The following is a 20,122-nucleotide window of genomic DNA, read 5'->3' on the forward strand; positions in this document are numbered from 1 at the left end:
TTTTTTTTTTTTTCTCTCTGTTTTGTTTGTTTCTTCATGAAAGTCTGTGATGGATGAAGGTTCTAATCACAGGAGGAGATGAGAAAGTACTCAACCTTTCCACTAGTGCTGTTTTTATATTGCAAAGCAAAAACAACAAATGGATATCCAAACATTTGATGGGTAAAACAAAACAGTGTATAGAGAGGTGAAGTTGAAGGTTTGAATTCCAGAGAAGGTACTCAATTAAACAAAACACTTAAAATTGTGACGTGAAATGGCAATCACAACCTATTTTGATTCTTAAAATATGTTGAAATTCTATGTAAAACAGGACTTCAGTTTATCCTTCAAGAATATACAGTGAGGGAAAAAAAAATATTTGATCACTTGCTAATTTTGTACGTTTGCCCACTGACAAAGAAATTATCAGTCTATAATTTTAATGGAAGGTTTATTTTAACAGTGAAAGACAGTCAGAGAAATCCTGAACAATGCATTTCAAAAAGTGCTCCTAATCTCAGCTTGTTACTGTATAAAAGACACCTGTCCACAGAAGCAATCAATCAATCAGATTCCAAACTCTCCTCCATGGCCAAGACCAAAGAGCTGTCCAAAGATGTCAGGGACAAGATTGTAGACCTACACAAGGCTGGAATGGGCTACAAGACCATCGCCAAGCAGCTTGGTGAGAAGGTGACAACAGTTGGTACGATTATTCGCAAATGGAAGAAACACAAAATAACTGTCTCTCGCAGGTCTTAGGCTCCATGCAAGATCTCACTTCGTGGAGTTTCAATGGTCATGAGCACAGTGAGTAATCAGCCCAGAACTACACAGGAGGATCTTGTCAATGATCTCAAGGCAGCTCGTCTGAATTTTGCCATTGAACATCTGAATGATTCAGAGGAGAAGTGGGTAAAAGTGTTGTGGTGAGATGAGACCAAAATTGAGCTTTTTGGCATCAACTCAACTCACCGTGTTTGGAGAAGGAGGAATGCTGCCTATGACTCCAATAACACCATCCCCACAGTCAAATATGGAGGTGGAAACATGGAGAAAAATCCTGGAATGTTTTTTCTCAAAAACCTCCATTTCTTTCGACTGAGGTAAGAAAGACATGAACATCTTGGATGACATTGGGGTGAGTAAATTATCAGGAAATTTTCATTCTGAAAGTGAACTAATCCTCTAACCTTTATTAAAAATGACTTTCATTTTCTGCAACGGTCGCGGCACTGGTTTCCGTGCCATCTTGCATTTGCTGCTCTTGAACATTAAGTGCCGCTATTACTGTAGACTTTCACAAGCAGGTTATTAACATTAACCAACATTAAATTTCTGTTAATTTTTAAAGATTTTAAAAAGGCTGCATTACTTGTTGGTTTACAATTACTTTTTTAAATAGAAAAGTCATTTTAGAGGTGGAGCAAGTTATTACATATTGATGAAAGATTACAAGGACTAATATTTTTCTTCTTTGAAACAACGTGAATCAATGAATAATGCATAACAAATCCTGGAATGTGCATTATGTAAGTAAATATGGCCCATTTTGATTCACATTGACTTTAATTCAAGGTTTCTCTTGGGCGATTGTATTAAAAATGTACTGTAAGTCACTTTAGATAAGAAATTGTCTGCAAAATGAAGAATAATGTAATGTACTGTTCAAATTTAAACCCTCCTGCTCCGCTGTGACACATCCTCATACTGAATACCAAATTTGCTGTAATATCCATACCGTTTTATGGAAGTCTTATAGAGTTTCAACTCTGCAAATGGCCCATTGAGTGTCTGTTTTGTTGAATGACAGGTAATCAGAGAAATAAAAAATGGTTTGTGCCACATTTTAAGCCTCTGGAAAATTACAGTCATAATTTTCACCCAGACACAGATGAACCTTATCCACTCCAAAATAAATAAAGTGCCCCAAGAATGCTCTGGCTCATTTTTAATGTCCTTACCGTACTGTTTTGTGACCCTGGCCCATTCTGTCAATCTCACAATCCCCTCTGGCTCCCTCATTAGTGTCCACCCTCTGCCCCCCTCCACCGGACTGTCGGCAGGAAAGATGGACTGCTTTATGAGAGGGAGTTGATGTGGCCCCAACTACCCTAATTGAACCAGGAAGATGTATCTGTTGTGTTTTCACCATGGCAGACTTGAAAAGTCAAACAATCAACCTGCCTCCTCAAGGGAGGAAAGATGGAGGGAGGGAATGAAAAAAGAGAGTAAGACGAGGATCTTTGAGTCGTGTCCCTCTCAGCGCTGGAGGACGTCTGTGGGACACAGGAAATCAGCTCATCCCAAGCAACATTCTGTTCTTCTGATGAATAAGTGTGTCAGGTAAAAATGGATGTTTCAAGTTAAAGTGGACAGAAAATACAGTTTAGAATAGCGGAGCAGAGGAAAGAGCCCGTAAAATGGACGATCCATCATAGTGTCTGAGCAGTAGTGCTGGGGACAGAGTAATACGCCTTTCACTGACTCCTCTTATATGCGGTAAAAGCCCATATGAAAACGCTCCAAATTATCCACATCCGGACAAAATACAATCATCTTTCTCTGACTTCTGACTTCTGAATGAATGAAAACAGCCATTTTGGGTGGAACGTACAGTGTGGATGCATTTTGTAAAGAAAAGAAAATGTTCTGAGGTTCTTGTGACCGATGTCAACCAACATATACTCAGTATATAATATTAGCTCAACAGAATGTCATACACCGATCAGGTATAACATTATGACCACTGACAGGTGAAGTGAAAAAACACGTGATTATCTCTTCATCACAGCACCTGTTAGTGGGTGGGATATATTAGACAGCAAGTGAGAATTTTGTCGTCAAAGTTGATGTGTTGGAGGCAGGAAAAATGGACAAGCACCAAGCGTAAGGATTTGAGCGAGTTTGACAAGGGCCAAGTTGTGATGACTAGACAAATGGGTCAGAGCATCTCCTCTTGTGGGGTGTTCCCGGTCTGCAGTGGCCAGTATCTATCAAAAGTGGTCCAAGGAAGGAAAAGTGGTAAACTGGCGACAGGGTCATGGGTGGGTGAGGCTCATTGATGCATGTGGGGAGCGAAGGCTGGCCCATGTAGTCTAATCCAACAGACAAGGTACTGTATTTAAGAGGTAGTTAAGAAGAATACACAGTGCATCCCAGTTTGTTTGTGAATGGGGCTGCATAGCCACAGACCAGTCAGGGTACCCATGCTAACTTCTGTCCACCTTCAAACGCGCCAACAGTGGGCATGTAAACATCAGAACTGGAACAAGGAGCAATGGAAAAAGGTGGACTGGTCTGATGAATCACATTCTTTTACATCACGTGGATGGCCAGGTGCGTGTGCGTCGCTTACAGTGTTGGGCATGTTACTTTAAAATCATTATTATAAAAGTAACTAATTACCAGGGAAAGTAACTATTGTGTTACTTTTTTAAAAAATTGTTAAAATATGTCAAATAACTTGGATGCCTTGAATATTAAATATGGCAAATGAATAAAACATTGTACACTAATCTACAATATTTAAATGTTGCTGTGGGACAATGTGAGAGCAACACTATTGTCGCACCGGTGCGGTCTGTCTCGTTTTTTTCCAGATGACCGTGAAAAGAACTATTTTGAAACTGCAAATGGTCTACTTTTATTTGTGTAGAGTCATAATAACAAGAAAACAATGTGCTTTTGTAAAATAAAAAAAATAAATAAAAAAATAGGGTGTGCTTTCTGCAATCTCGGTCTCCATCACCTCCCTTCACATACACATAAATAAAACAACCTGAAAGTATGAAATGTCTACGTTCAAATGAAGTAAGTCATGTCAAAAACAAATATTCTCTATTAAAGTAATTTGTATGACACCAACGTGAGCTCCATTTTTTCCAGTCTAAACTCATACCTAATGTAATCACGCCCATGAGCGGCTCCGCTTTTCAAATTGTAAACATCCACGTGAGACACGCACAGGTAAACGCCCACCTCCATAAACAAACGTGAACATTCATCAAGTTCATCTCAGCTAATTTTCGCTTCTGGAAGAAGATGCGCTGAGAGGAATAAAGCCAGAATTTACCTCAGAAGAGCGCAACGTGATAGTTATAGGCCTAGTAACGCCGCATTTTATTGTCAGTAACAGTAACGGCGTTGTAATGGGGGAACAGTAATTTGTTTGATTACTCAAAAGTAATGTTGTAAGCAATGCCGTTTATTTATGATGCCGTTATTCCCATCACTGGTCACTTACCTGAGGAACACATGGCACTAGGATGCACTATGGGAAGAAAGCAAGCTGGTGGAGGCAGTGTGATGCTTTGGGCAATGTTCTGCTGGGAAACCTTGGGTCATCCATGTGATTGTTACTTAGACACATTCAACCTACCTAAGCATTGTTACAGACCATGTACACCCTTTCATGGAAACGATATTCCCTGGTGGCTGTGGCCTCTTTCAGCAGGGTAATGCGCCCTGCCACAAATCAAAAATGGTTCAGGAATGGTTTGAGGAGCACAACAACAAGTTTGAGGTGTTGACTTGGCCTCTAAATTCCCTAGATCTCAATCCAATCGAGCATCTGTGGGATGTGCTGAACAAACAAATCTGATCTATGGCGGCCCCACCTCACACCTTACAGGACTTAAATGATCTGCTGCTAATATCTTGGTGTCAGATACCACAACACACCTTCAGGGGTCTAGTGGAGTCTATGCTTCGACAGGTCAAGGCTGTTTTGGCACACAGTACTAGGGCGGTGGTCATAATGTTATGCCTGATCGGTGTATTGTATATGCTCTATGTTTCCTATACCCTAAAGTTTTTCAGTTACATTTTAAACAGAGTTTAGATGATATCATATAGCTGCTTGTAATTTGTTATGTTATATGTATGAAGTGAAGCATGTGAAAATAAACTCTAAAAAAATGTTAAAGGTATTTCCAAAAATGCTTCATTGGTAAATAATTGAAATATTACCTATTTAATCAAATATAAAAACCTCAGGGGGAAGTAAGTATTTTAGCTCAATGGGGTTTGGCTGACAAAATGTTTGTGAATCTTTGATTATTTGATATGATCTGAAATGAGCTGAAAATGAAAATTTGGCATCACATGAGAGGACAGGAAATTATAACAGATAACTAATGTCAAAGTCAGTTTTTGATTTATTTATGATTAAGCATGTGATTAGAATTATTATCCATATGATTAGGATTACGTTGTGTTTAATATAGGATTAGTGTCGATTTTATGCGGATAGTGTAATTAAATAGAAACTGTATTTATAGTGAACTCTTATTATGAAGTGTTTTCAGAGGATGTTGTGTCTGTGTGAGTTTGTGTGTGCTATCTAAAGGCAACAGGGGTCCGTTCTTCGTACCTCGCTTACTACATCCAGGATCAAATGACACTTCCAAGATCAAATCATCGCGCTAACTATGAGCTGGCTATTCCGGTTCTCCGAACGCACCTGTTGTTGATGATTAGTATAGCTGGATGAAGTTATTTGAGATCACTGGGTGGCTTAAAAGGGGCTACGTATCGATAGTAGAAACATTGATGGGCAACTCTTTGATTGGTCGGCGAACATGACGAAGGAGCGAGCTCAGTATTTTTCTGCAGCAGAGCAAGAACTCTTGATTGAGGGATTTCAGGAGTTTCAGAGTTTAATTAAAACGCAAGGGAAAACTGCAAAGGCTGGAAAAGCAAGGAGAGAGGGCTGGCAAAAAGTAGTGAACAAATTAAATACGTTAATGCTGCCCATGTTACATGTTTTTTCCTTGATATGTTATTTTATTTATTTTTTTATACACTACCGTTCAAAAGTTTGGGGTCAGTAAGACTTGTAATAGTCTTTAAAGAAGTCTCTTATGCTCATCAAGACTGCATTTATTTAATTAAAAATACAGAAAAAACAGTAATATTGCAAATTGTTTTTACAAAATAAAATAATGTTTTTGTTTTTTTAATATATTTTAACATACTTTGAAATAGAATTTATTCCTGTGATGAAAAGCTGAATTTTTATCAGCTGTTACTCCAGTCTTAAGTGTCACACGATCCTTCAGGAATCATTCTAATATGCTGATTTATTATTAGAATGATCAATGTTGGATAATATCAACAGTTGTGCTGCCAAATATTTTTTGGAACCTGTCATATATATACACTTTCTTGCGAGATACTTTTCTTTTCCCACGTGAGTCAGTCCGCGTCAGTCGTGCTCTTTAACCAATCAGATGTGACCTCGCCATTTCAACCAATCATAACCCGCCAGGAGCGCAGCCTAAATCCTGTTTACATGAAATAAACCTGCTCCAGAGGAGGTTTAAGCTTGCAGAGCTGTTGCTATGACAGCAAGTCCAGGATGAGCTTCGAAGAACCAAACAATCCAAGATCATGCCAAATCGTCAACAATCAAATCCAGCTAACTTAGTTAGCGAGGTACGAAGAACGGACCCCAGGACTGATTAATAGCATTCAGTTGTTTTTGTCTCCTTTTGCTATCCATCCATCTAGGTACTCCACACTCCAGTCCAGCAGGTGGCAAGAACCCTTGAAAGTTGTTTTCCCACAAGCATTAAATGACAGAAGAAGTACTGTAGAGGTAAAGTTTTTAAGTAGGCCCAAGTTACATCCTAAATAGTGTCTGTTTTAGCCCACATGTTAGCCCAAAATATCAGTTGCATCTTCTTTTGGGAGAAGTCAACAATCAACCAATAAGGTGAGCTTTTAATTTCTTTCTTTCATTATTTTGTGCACCTGTTTGATCATGTTAGTAAATCTGATATTGCTGTAGAACTTTTCAGTAAGGATGTCAATGTGTAGGCCAACCTGGAAAGTTTATGATCCATTGGTTTCCTTTGGAATTATCACTTGAATTTTAAGAAATGGTTGTTTAAAAATGGTAAAATAAGGTTTGTGGTTAATAAGCATATATTATAGTCTACTTTGTTATTTTACTTTTGGTTCTATTGAAATTTACTGTACACAGTTATACCTCAAGCATGAATTTTGAACCTGCATCATTTGTATGTTACACCTGTATACATCTGTATATGTATACACATTAATATACATGATAAAAAAATGTGTATACTAATAAGATTATTGTGAGGAGCTACAACAGAATGTAAAATGGTTAATTCAGAGTCTCGTATTTTGTTTTCCGCAATTCTAAAGGCATTCCTGCCTCTAGAGATCCATGTTCCTGTCCCAAATCGCCACTCTTGTGTATGCTTGTGGTTTTGATGGCTTGTTATGCAATGTTTCCATGTGTCTGTGAAGTCCATTAGTCTGTAAGGTGTCCCATTTATCACTGCAGGTTTCAAAACCGCCTCCTTTACTTCTCATATACACCTCGGATATGGCCTTTTGACGAGCCTGGAATGATTGAGCTGCTGTTCACATGGTTGCCTGATGGTGGACAGTTTATGCGACATTACATCACCAAAATGGGGACTCGAATGAGGACCACTGGACTTAGGGAGGCAACTGGGACAGAGTCCATATTTGCATTGGCCAGACATGACATCATAATGACTGGTAAGTTCCCATTGGCCCCCATGGCCTTAAATGAAGCGATTTAACGTTCCCACCCCTGCCTCTGACATTTACTGTGTCTTATACTATAGTGATCCTTTTTTTCCAGGTTCAGCTTCCACCTCTCACCCCCTTCCTTGCTTTTCTATAGTGCTGTAAAATCAGCATTTAATGTGTCCCATTGACAGTGAAGAAAATTAAAGCCTGGACCTGAGGAACTTTCTCTCTCTCTCTCTGTTTTTCTGCCTCTCTCTCTCTCTCTCACTCGCTTGGCTCATATAGTGTGTTTACAATAGCTTTCACAGTTTTTTACTCTGAGAAAATATATTTAGTTAAGAGCATTTTGCTTTCAAATCAAAGTGTATTGATCACAGAAACATTGACTAAACAGTTGCTCCATGTTTTGTTCGCAGCACTTAAGCATTAAAACCTACATCTACATTTTGCTCCACAATCCAGTTTAACCAGTTTATCTAAGCCGGTTTGTGGTATATATGCATTTTTGCTCTTATTGAAATGCATGCTAGATAGTGTGCAAATAAGCATTGCTAGCAGTAGGCATGATTGATTCTTATTGAATCCATCCTGAATACACAGACAGTATCATTGCCTTTCAAAGATACAAAAGAATAGTTAAAACACAAGTACTGCTTCAAAAAAGAGATAAAGAAGCTGTTTAATGTTGGACCGAAATGAGCAGAGGGAAGGGCAAATAGATCTTTGAAATTTTGCAGGATTACAGCTTCCATGTTCTCATTACAACTCAAAGCGTTTCGAGTGAAATGACAAGTTATCAGCTAAGAAATTTGCAGATGGTTTCTAACAAAGCAGTGATTGAAGAATACTGTTCAAAAGTTTGGGGTCAGTAAGTTTCTTGAGCAGCAAATCAGCATATTAGAGTGATTTTTTTGAAGGATTGTGTGACACTGAAGACTGGAGTAATGATGCTGACAATTTAGCTTTGCTATCTCAGGAATATAAAATATATTAGAAAGCAATTATTTTCATTCATAATTATATCACAATATTAAGTAATACTGTGTTGCTTTTTCTCATCATAAGAAACTTTCAAAACAAAAAACCTGAAACAGAAAAGGAGAAAAGGAACACTAGCAACAGTATTATTTGTAGTATTGTATTAGTTATTATGTTTGAAAGTTTTATTCATTCTAGTGTATCCGTTTAAATGTTTTATGAAATTCAGAAAAAAACAAGTCACCAATTTCTGTCTGGCATTTTAGGTTGTCTAAATTCTATTGTGAGTGTTTATTAATTTATTTTTGTTATGCTGTTGTTGTTGTTTTTAATGCTACAATTTTCTATTTATTTTCCATTTTAATTTTTATGTTAAATTTTATTTTACTCCATTTTAATGGTTAAATTAAATGTTAGTATTTTGTTTTATTGTATTTTACTTTATTAGTGCTTATTTTAGTAAGCATGTCTATTTGGAATCATGGCACTTTTTTGGTACAATTTGATAACAATTAATTAAAACTTGATAAACTTTTAGGATCCTGTGATGAATTTATTTATTTTTTCTGGTAAGAAAAAAAAATGCACAAAACAATTAAAATAAATAGTTTTAAGGCTTTATTTGTTAAAATAATACAGAATTAAACTGTAATGTAGCTTTAAATATCAAATAAACCAAATGTATACATAAAAAAAAATCAAATGTATTAAAAAAAAACAATGAAATCAAATGACATTTAATTTATTTTAGGTTTACTTTAAAAATTTAAACGTAACAAAACAGTTGTTCTTTTTTTAAATGTTTTAGAATTTTTAGAATTATTATAATCATCAAGACATACATTTTACTGTACAGAAATATATTTTTTTCCACAATTTCTTCAAGTTGAACCAAACTTTTATTTTGACCGGTTGCCGTGAAGACTTTCTGTGTGTGTATGTGATATGACGATATTTCTCAAATTAGGCCATAAAATGCTCACAAAGAGACTCAGAGTAGCTGGAGATGAAAGTAGCAGAGTATGTGTTTAGTCAACGAAACGATTTTCATTCACACAGAGACACGCAGAATATGCATGATTCATATTTAAATAGTCTTTTGCGGTTTAATGTTCACAGATGCTATTCTGTATTGAATTTGATTTGTGTACTGACCTTCTTTTGATTTATTTATCCAAAATTTGCAGTGACATACCACGTTATACAGCAAATTCCTTTTTTATGACTAGATTCTGCAATTCCGTCTGCGTTTTCCGCATCGCGGAAATCATAGGGTCTTGCTTTACTAAAATTGTCAGGTGATGTATATTTAAATGGTTAAGTAGCTTAAGTGTAGATAACTATCCTAATTTGCTGCTGTTATGAGTAGCTTAGCTTAGTCTAGCATGCTACATGAAATTAGATTAGATTGTGTAGTTTTTCAGCAGTGAGTTTGCTATGAATATGAAATATAGATTTTTTTTCTTGTTTTTGCCATATATCGCTCAGTTGACAGCACAGACGCATTAGAGCGATGAATCATCCTTGAACTTTGTACACATAATATATGCTTGTGTGTGTCTGTCAGTGAAGACAGAATGTGTTGAATGTTTACACTTGTGCATTTTCCGCAAGAATGACTCTTAACATTTCCCACACGCACAAATCTTCACATATGTTCATTACCGAATGTCACTGCAATATAGCCGTAGATGATTGACAAATTGCATCCACCTCGCCCATCATTGATGGATGAAATTAAGTAATTACATACATCTTAAATGGAGCTGAGCCTCTTGGGATATTTGCAGGGAGGAGGAGAAGAGAGAACTATTCCCGAGATTTTTTGTCTTTTTTTTTAATCCATTACAAATCCATTGCACTGTCAACTTGATTTATGTGGCGCCAGGCCTGTGTCTCTTTCAATGTCACGCACATAAAAAATAAAGAAGACGTCCTTATCATATATGATGATATCTGCTCTTCCATTCAGCCTCCTTAAAGTTTGAATAGGGAAGAAAAACTTGCCTTCAGTCCCAGCGCTGAAACATTGAGAATACACTTGCACACAGGGGTAGTTTAGGTGAATTCTTATTGCAATAAAAACTTCAAAGCTTTTAGGGTCACAGGGTTTAAAAATAACCCTTGCGAAGAGCCAGCTGCAGGTAGAAATTGACTTACGGGTGAGTAAATGAAATGTTAGTGACCACTTGACCAGAGTTGGAGCATAATTTAGAGTCTAAATCAAAGAGGTCTTTAAAACCCAGAGAAATGTTAGCATTCCTATTCATCTCAACGGCAGTCATTTGGCTGGCATTCATAATATTTTGAATGGTGTGTGGTTTTATATGCTAGTTGCAAAAGACTTTTGAATGGCTATCAATGGAGAAATTGGCCTTTTTTGATCCCATAGCTGCAGTTGGCTGCAACTTGGCTATTACTTCTAATGACTATTACTATATTGTAGTGTTTACTGCCCCCTCCCCCTTTAATCTTAATATTCTATACATATATATGTATTCATATTCACAGCTATTGGAGTTAAAGTTGGGGTAAAAACAGTACAAAGTTCAATGAAGCAACAAATTCAATGAAGCTCAATCATTTAAAATTTAGGGGACAGTAAGATGAATTTTTATTCATTTTTTTTTTTTTTTTTTTTTTATCAGCCATGGAGCATTTAATTTATCATGGCCTTGTCCACACTATTATCTTTTTCTCTCTGTTTTGGCGTTCCGTCCACACTGAGATGGTGTTTTTGTCAAGGAAAACTGAGCTTTTTGAAAACCTCTCCAAGGTGGATAAATTTGAAAACACTTTTTTCGTGTTGTATTGTGGACTCTGGACTGTGAAAATAGAGGCTTTTGAAAAAGTTTATGCATGTTTAGTGATGTGACGCATATTGTACCTATATATATATATATATATATATATATATATATATATATATATATATATATATATATATCTGTTTGTACCCATATTGTGCCCGTTATGTGCTGTTACTTTGTACACTCTTTATATCATAGTCCTCCAAAGATGATAGAAAATTAACTTGTGATTACTGTTTGAAGCAAAACATGAGGGGAGTTGCGTTTTAGATCAAACATACAATCGAGAATGAGTGCGACCTGGGCACGTCAGTGAATGGTGAGATGTTTTCCTAAATAAAATGGTCCTGCCAGAAGAAAACATATCATGTCTGTTCCATTTGTATCATCTCAGTGAGCTTTTTTAAAGCTGTATGCATGCACAGTAAAGCGGGTTCACCGTTTTCTGATGTTTCAGTGTGGATGAGAAACTTTTGGAAAATGCTGAGATCTTAAAACAATTAATATAGACATTGTAATGAGAGTAATGTAAACGTAGCCTAAAAGTGACAGTAAAGACATGTTTATTATTTTAAATAAATGCTGTTTTGAACTTTCAAATTGAAAAAAAAAAAAAATAATCGTTTCACCATTTCCACAAAGATATTAAACAGCACAACTGTTTTCAACATTGATATTAATAACAAATGTGTTCATGAGCTTCAAATCAGCATATTTAAAGTGCCCCTATTATGCCTTTTCAAATATGATATTTCATGTAGTGTGTCATGTAGCTGTATGTGAACATAAACTATCTGCAAAGTTGTGACGCCGACAGTGCACTATAGATTAAGTTTTTGTCTAACAAAAAAAAGAGTCGGCTCACATTCGCCTAAACGAGTCGTCAGCAATTCGAATCTTTTTTCTGTAACGGCCACACGTCACGAGCTACACATTTGCGTAATGTCCGCCCACGTTCAATTTCGCGAACAACTTGCCCGCCCACAAACAGTAGGCCTACCATTTTCACGTGGATTAACGTTACATCATGTCAAGAAGACGCCCTGCGCTGTGAGAGTGAATTTGTTTTATATGCCCTTCCGAAAGATGAAACTACCAAGAATGAGTGGTTAACATTAATTTTTTCAACACCACAGCAGTCCAATTCCAATCTTTTGTTGTGTTCGAGTCATTTTACTGATGACTGTTTTTCCAATCTTGGGGAGTAACGTTACAACGCGAGATTCACCAAACGCTTGGTTTTAAAAAATGGATCAGTGCCCAGTTTATTTGGACCGGCTTGCTCCTCTGAACTTCTACCTGTAAGTATGATTAATAATTGATGATTGTATTTTCTAGCGATCGTTCAAAATACGTCTTTGTGTACGTTGGTGTGTAACAACCCCGCACATGTCTTGGTAAGCGGCTAACTTGCATTTCTGTAGTTCTGTTGTTCAGCTGTGAGTGCAATGTAGTCTAAAAATTGTGATTGATGCAGCTTGACTGTCTGTCTGCCTTATTAGTTTAAGTAATGATAATGATAAACGATGGCTTAACGCAGTGTTATGGGTTGTACGTTACAGTGTTGAAGTTCACAACATAGAGGTGTGCCCGGTTCGCTTACAAAAGCAAATTGCAAGCACTTTCCACAGTTATAATATGACAACCACTGAGAAACGTCCTGCTCCAGTCGTGCTTGCAAAACAGTTTCTTGTCGATGTGCCACTTCAACCGTTTCATCGTCAGACTCCGGCTCGAATTGATAGGGTAAAATCGAGGCTATCTTTTCTATGCATTAACAGGTCTCCACAGCTGTCATTCAGTTATGCCAATGGGCGTTTCGTTTTGCGCTGAAGCGGTAGACCAATCCAAAAGGACTGCACCATCTGACCAATCACAGCGGTGAGGGCTCACTGAAAGGAGGGGTTTAGAGAGAGTCGTTTACGAATCATTTAGAAACGGGGTAAAATTAAATCTAATTTTTGAGAAAACTAAAGTGTATTTTGAACTTGCATACATGTAAACCTGTTTTAAGAGACTATTACAACAATATTAACTACCTTTAACATGGCATAATAGGGGCACTTTAAATGATTTCTGGAGCGTCATGTGACACTGAAGACTGGAGTAATGGCTACTGAAAATTCAACTTTATTGTAACAGGAATTAATTATGTTGATATATTAAAATAGAAAATGGTAACAATTTTACAATCTCCCAATATGAAGTCCACAATACGATTCTTATTGCGATAATTAAAAAAAAAAAAAAAATCATTTATATATACAAATGAAGACATGAGGAAAAAAAATTGGGTAAATTTAAAGTTAAATTCATCTATCTAATGTACTTAGTTCAAAATGAAGAGCTCCAACCCATGCTCTTAACTAAGAAAACATAGGTCAGAAAAAAGTCAATGAATTGACTTGTAGCTTAACTTTAAAGGGTGCTCAACCCTTTTATTTGTGGTGTACTACCAAACAAATTGGAATATAATTATAATAATAACAACCATTTTATATTATTGTTATTTTTATGACAGTAATAGCCATATATTGTAAAATAATTGCACTAAAATGAAAATGAATATTTCATAGGTGTATATTTTTGCTTTTTACTACAGTAGGGAAATTACAATACGTTCCTAATTTTGCTTAAAGGAGATATTTTGAATTTGGACTGCAGTAACATTACCCATTTGAACCACTAGCTGTTAGCAATTCATACTGCACTTTTAAGCTTTTATTTTGATGGAAAAGGCAGTAGAGCTTGTATTTTGATGGAAAATTCCAGCTTCAGTGAAAACAGGCTTACAAAAACGCATCTCACTACAAATCTAGTGAAATGCTGTAGTAACCCCCTGTAAAAATAAAATATAACTGGTGGCCGTTGTGTTCCCAAACTCACACTAAACTCACAGCAGATGCAATAAACAAGTTCACTGCATTCACTGTCAACTGAGCCATTCTGAGGCACAGAAAACACCAGATTACAAGCTGATTGCCTAAACGAAGTTCATGCTTCACCTTGAAGTGCGCAGCGAAAACAGACTTGATCGTACTTTCAGTTTTAGTTCGTTTGACAGATACTGTGCCAAAGCATAATGGCCCAAAACACAACTTTAAAGACCTTTTATGTTAGAATAAGAAGTTTTAAATGTATTACTACACATTTTGCCTAGAAAACCAGTTTTGCTATCATGATACCATGATATTTATAATACCATCACATTTTTTGTAATAATAAATGATGATAATATTTAAATTTTATTTTACATCATGTAAATTCAGCCTTGAAGAGCATGAAGCCCAGTTCGGACTACCCGATATGTAGGGTGTCGTGGGGATTCGTAAACGTCAGTGGGTGTTGGGACGCAAGATTTCGACATTTCATCTTGTTTAGTGTTTCATAGTGGACGATAACCAATGCCCATCTGGGACACTTCAGTACGTCACCACAGAAAGACTAGCATGTTTAATTTTTTCCTGTTATCCACAACGAGTTCCATCACATCTGTAACACTGGCCAATAGGAGCACAGAAGCACATTCGTACATGCTTTCAAACAAGCCAAAAACCAAAGAGAAACAATGATATCTATTCTGCTAGATGGGATTTTACAATAGAGGAAATAATTCTGGAAGAATAGCATTTCTACATTTATGATGTTTCCTCGAGACTACCATGACAGAGGTCAAATAAAAACAATTTTACCTCAGTTCTTTTTGACAGTCCACACTGTCCTCTTCATGCAATCCAGATTTGTTCCCACTGTCAGGTTTTCTTTATTTTTTGGGCTTTTCTGACAGGGCAAAACACGCTGTTTGCTAGCCATTGTTTGTTTACACTCATGGCAGCTTCTGTCTAGTCCCGCCGTATCGATGACAGCATGCACACATTGTTAAAGATGGCAAGCGATGAATGGTCAGGTAGCATTGTGTATTCTGATATGTTTCTTGTTCACGACACAACAAGATTTTAGAAGTCAAAATCGCATAATCTGACACAGATTTTTTTTTTTTTTTTTTTTTTTTAAGGAAAACATTTCAGGAATTTTCTTCATATAGTAGACTTTAACGGTGGCCGTGAGTTTAAACTTCCAAATTGCAGTTTAAATGCAGCTTCAAAGGGCTCCCTGCCAAGGAATAAGGGTCTTATCTAGCGAAATGATAGGTCATTTTCTTAAATAAATGAATATACACTTTTTAACCACAAATGCTCAGCTTGTGTATACACTGTGTGCCAGAAGATGAGCATCTGTGGTTAAAAAGTGTATAAATATTCATTTATTTAGGAGAATTAAACAATTACCAATCGTTTCGCTACAGAAGACACTTATTCCTCAGCTGGGATCATTTGGAGCCCTTTGAAGCTGCATTTAAACTGCATTTTGGAAGTTCAAACTTGTGGGCACCATTGAAGTTCACTGTATGGAGAAAATTCCTGAAATATTTTCCTTAAACTATTTATTTACAACTAAAGAAAGAAAGACATGAACATATTGGATGACAAGGGGGTAACTAATCCTGTAAGACACTTTCATAACAACCCTAATACAATCTTGCTCCAAACTACTGTTTTACTGTATTTTTAATTACATTAATAAGAGACTTGTCCTGTTGTTGTCTGATGGGGTATAAAGAAAGTTTGGACTTGGATACTGCAGCTTAAATGATGATAAAGTGTTACAATGAAGACAAGCTGTGTCAAAAAGTAAATAGCTACTGGTTTGACCTCTATATTCGTTCACGGAAGAGATGTTGTTGCTGATTGTTTTTGATATCAGCATATCAAATGAAGTGCTGATGAGTATGCGATTTACAGAAGGGCCTTTAATAGGTAACCTTGTCCCTTCAACTGTCAGGGGAATTCTGTGTACAAAAAAACAGTCCTCATGGCCTCCTCTTGCAAATCTCTCTCTCTCTCTCTCTCTCTCTCTCTCTCTCTCTCTCTCTCTCTCTCTCTCTCTCTCTCTCTCTCTCTCTCTCTCTCTCTCTCTCTCTCTCTCTCTCTCTCTGGGTCTATGGGAGCAGACCTATTCTCGTGTCGTTGAAGTCTGTCATGTTGGCATCTTCATTTTTCCTGGATTTTTTTGTTTACTTTTTTCTCTCTGTTGTTTGTCAACATTGTTTTGTATTCGTTTTGGTGCATGGTTGTAGGGCACCCCACTTGACAGTCGTCTCAACAGGAAGAAGCGGGGTTGGTTCATGCAAGGTGAGATTTTAGGTCACTTGTCACTTAAGCTGACAGAAGATAGAGAGAGAGAGAGCTCGTGTGACGAAGTCTAGTGTTACGAAGCTGTTTGACTACAGGCTCGGAGGGCAAGTTGTGTTAAATGACAGCTACTGTCCTTCTCCCCTTCTTGTGCTGCATGCTGTTAGGCTGAACTCTGACGGACTGACTGGAGCAAACTGCTTCCTATTCAGCTCAGGCCGTTGTCGTTTCTAACAAGGCTGTTTGCTATAAATGGTTTAGTGTCAGCTGTGGTTATTTGGTTTCAGTGTGTTTGGAATAGGACTGGCGATTTATTAAAAATTGTAATCAAGTTAATTACATGATATTCCAAATAACTTATCACATTTAATGTTTATAATTATTATATTATATTATATTATATTATATTATATTATATTATATTATATTATATTATATTATATTATATTATATTATATATTATATTAATGTCTGGGATGGCAATTTACTTACATTTTATTTTATATTATATTATATTGTATTGTATTATATTATATTATTATATTATATTAGATTATATTATTTAGTTTTGTTTGTGAGTGTATGGAATAGGGATGGAAATTTAATGACAATTTAAATATTAATTAATTTGATTAATGTATTATATTTCAAAATATATTATATTATATTATTATATTATATTATTATATATTTGTTTGTTTGTGAGTGTACGGATGACAATTTAATGGCAATTTAAAGAAATTTGTCAATTAATATTATAATATATTACAATATATTTTCAATTTGTTACATTTTAATCAAGTTTTTATATTATATTATATAATGCTATATTATGTTATATTATATTACAAAATATCAGCAATTTATGTGAAATTTTAATCAAGTTTATTATATTCCAAATGTATTATATTATATTATATTATATTATATTACAAAATATCAGCAATTTATGTGAAATTTTAATCAAGTTTATTATATTCCAAATGTATTGTATTATATTATATTATATTATATTATATTATATTATATTATATTATATTATATTATATTATATTATATTATATTATATTATATTATATTATATTATATTATATTATATTATATTATATTATAGTTAGCAGTGGTGGACGAAGTACACAAATCAGGTACTTGAGTAAAAGTACAGATACGTATAATAAAATATTACTCCAGTAAAAGTACTCCTTTTTCTATTTTACTTGAGTGAAAGTACAAAAGTACTACATTTTTTGATAATTACTAATTCACTTTGATAATTACTGTAGTTACCATGTTCTGAACATCACATCTTTTCTTTTTCCCTCAGATGTAATCTGTCTATTAATATATTAATTTGCTTTATTTTACATATTCTTCATTGTATATTTGTCATTATTATAACCAATATTATACAGAAATAGTCTGCTGTTTTTTTATTTATTTTTTTTTTTTTTTATTGTATTTTATTTATTTTATTGTATTTTCTCTCATTTATTGTCTCCTTTATTACCTCGGTGATGTAATTATACTCTGTATTTTACACATCTAAAATGCTTTGGCATTACTGTAACAAATGTCATGCCAATAAAGCTACTTGAACTTCATAGATAGATATATAGACAGACAGACAGAGAATCAAAACAGACATATTGAGAAAAAAAAAGACACAAATCAATTACAGACAGACAGACAAGCACAGAAAGACAGAGATGGGTGATTAGATACACAGACATATAATATTCAGACAAACATATTGAAAAAAGACAGATACATAAACAGTGACAGGCAAATAGACAGGCAGACTGATAGACATGTACATATAGACAGACAGACATCCGAGTCATTCTTTGAGAATATATAGCATGTGTGTAAGAATGAGAGATATACTAATCAAACATGATTGAGAAGTGTTGTGTAAGCCCCCAACAGTTTCAGAAGGGACCCGGGGACATCATTAGCCTCACTGATGATCTCTCTCTCTCTCACACACTCTCTCTCTCACACGCACACGCACACGCGCACGCACACGCACACGTTTGTTTTTGTGAATTGTGGGGACATTCCATAGACGTAATGGTTTTTATACTGTACAAACGATATTTGCTATCACCCTACACCTTCCCTACACCTAAACCTAGCCCTCACAGGAGACTGTGCATATCTTTACATTCTCAAAAAAACGTATTCTGTATGATTTATAAGCTTTTTGAAAAGTGGGGACATGGGCAATGTCCTCATAAGTCACCCTCTCCTTGTAATACCTATGTCATACCCATGTTATTACACAAATTTGTGTCCTGATGTGTCACAAAAACAAAAACACACGCACACACACACACACACACACACACACACACACACACACAGAGCTACTTCAGCGCAGCCATCATCGACCCACACTAGCTGGTGAAGAGCTACAGGTCAATGTATTGTTTTTGTTGTTATTATAATTATTGCTTTTTTTTAATTATTATTATAGTCCTGAGTGGACTTGTTGCATTCATTGTCTCTCTCTCACTTGGTGACAACTTAATTAGTACTAGGCCTTAGGAAAATAACAGAGAGAGAGAGAGAGAGAGAAAAAGAGAGCGAGAGAGAGAAAGTGAGAAAGAGAGAGGTGTGCCAATGAACTTGACTGCCTTGACTTCCATATGGTGTCCAGTGAGCATGTGCTGACCAGCAATATGTCCACTATAAACCTGACAACTCCATGGTTCAGTTTAAGTTTCTGGGCCAAGTGTTCATTTTTGCTTGGCAAATTCCTTGATGTTGTGGTTTGCCAGTGATTGTGGGCCTATTGCAACCAAGACTGTACTGAAATATGTGACGCCATGTTGTGCTTTATCCAACACACCGCCATTAATCAAAAATAGACATCCGTTATGGTGTCATTCACAGCAAGTCATCCGCCATATGCGTTATTATTCGCCGGCATGAGTTAGAACCATGGGATCTTCTGTAAAAATAGAAGTACACATGGGGAATTTATATAAACAAAGCTAACAGACTTCTCTCAATTACGTTCAAACTAGAAATGTAAATTTTACATGTAAATTTTGTGACACTGTAAAAGCGGGGAAAAAATGCACTCAATATAACATTAATCAAACCCTAGAACTTGTACATAAATTCCATTTCATTTTTTTCTACTATTTGAACAATTATATTCTATGAAAAAAAAGGTAAAATAAATAAAATTACATAAAAAAAAATAAACTAATACAGGTATATAACCTTTATAATATAATATAATATAATATAATATAATATAATATATAAAAATTACTTGTGATCATTATTATTTATTTGTTTAAATTGTCATTCCTATTCCATACACACACAAAACAGTAATACACTTAATTAAACTTTCACAAAAATTGCCAATATTTTGTAATGTTAAATGTTATAAATTATTTGGAAAATAATAAACTTGATTAAAATTGCTGATATTTTGTAATATAATATAATATAATAATTTAACCATTTCGTACGGTGTGTATAGTGTATACATATTTTGCAGGTAGTTTGACTGCCATGTCATCCTCTCCGAGTAGTTCCTCCGAGTCATTTAGAGACAAAAATGAGCAATTCAATGCTTCAAATTTGTGAAAAGAATGTTTGCCTTGTAGT

This window comes from Garra rufa, chromosome 20 (genome assembly GCF_049309525.1).
Source record: "Garra rufa chromosome 20, GarRuf1.0, whole genome shotgun sequence".
In the NCBI taxonomy this organism is placed as follows: domain Eukaryota; kingdom Metazoa; phylum Chordata; class Actinopteri; order Cypriniformes; family Cyprinidae; genus Garra; species Garra rufa.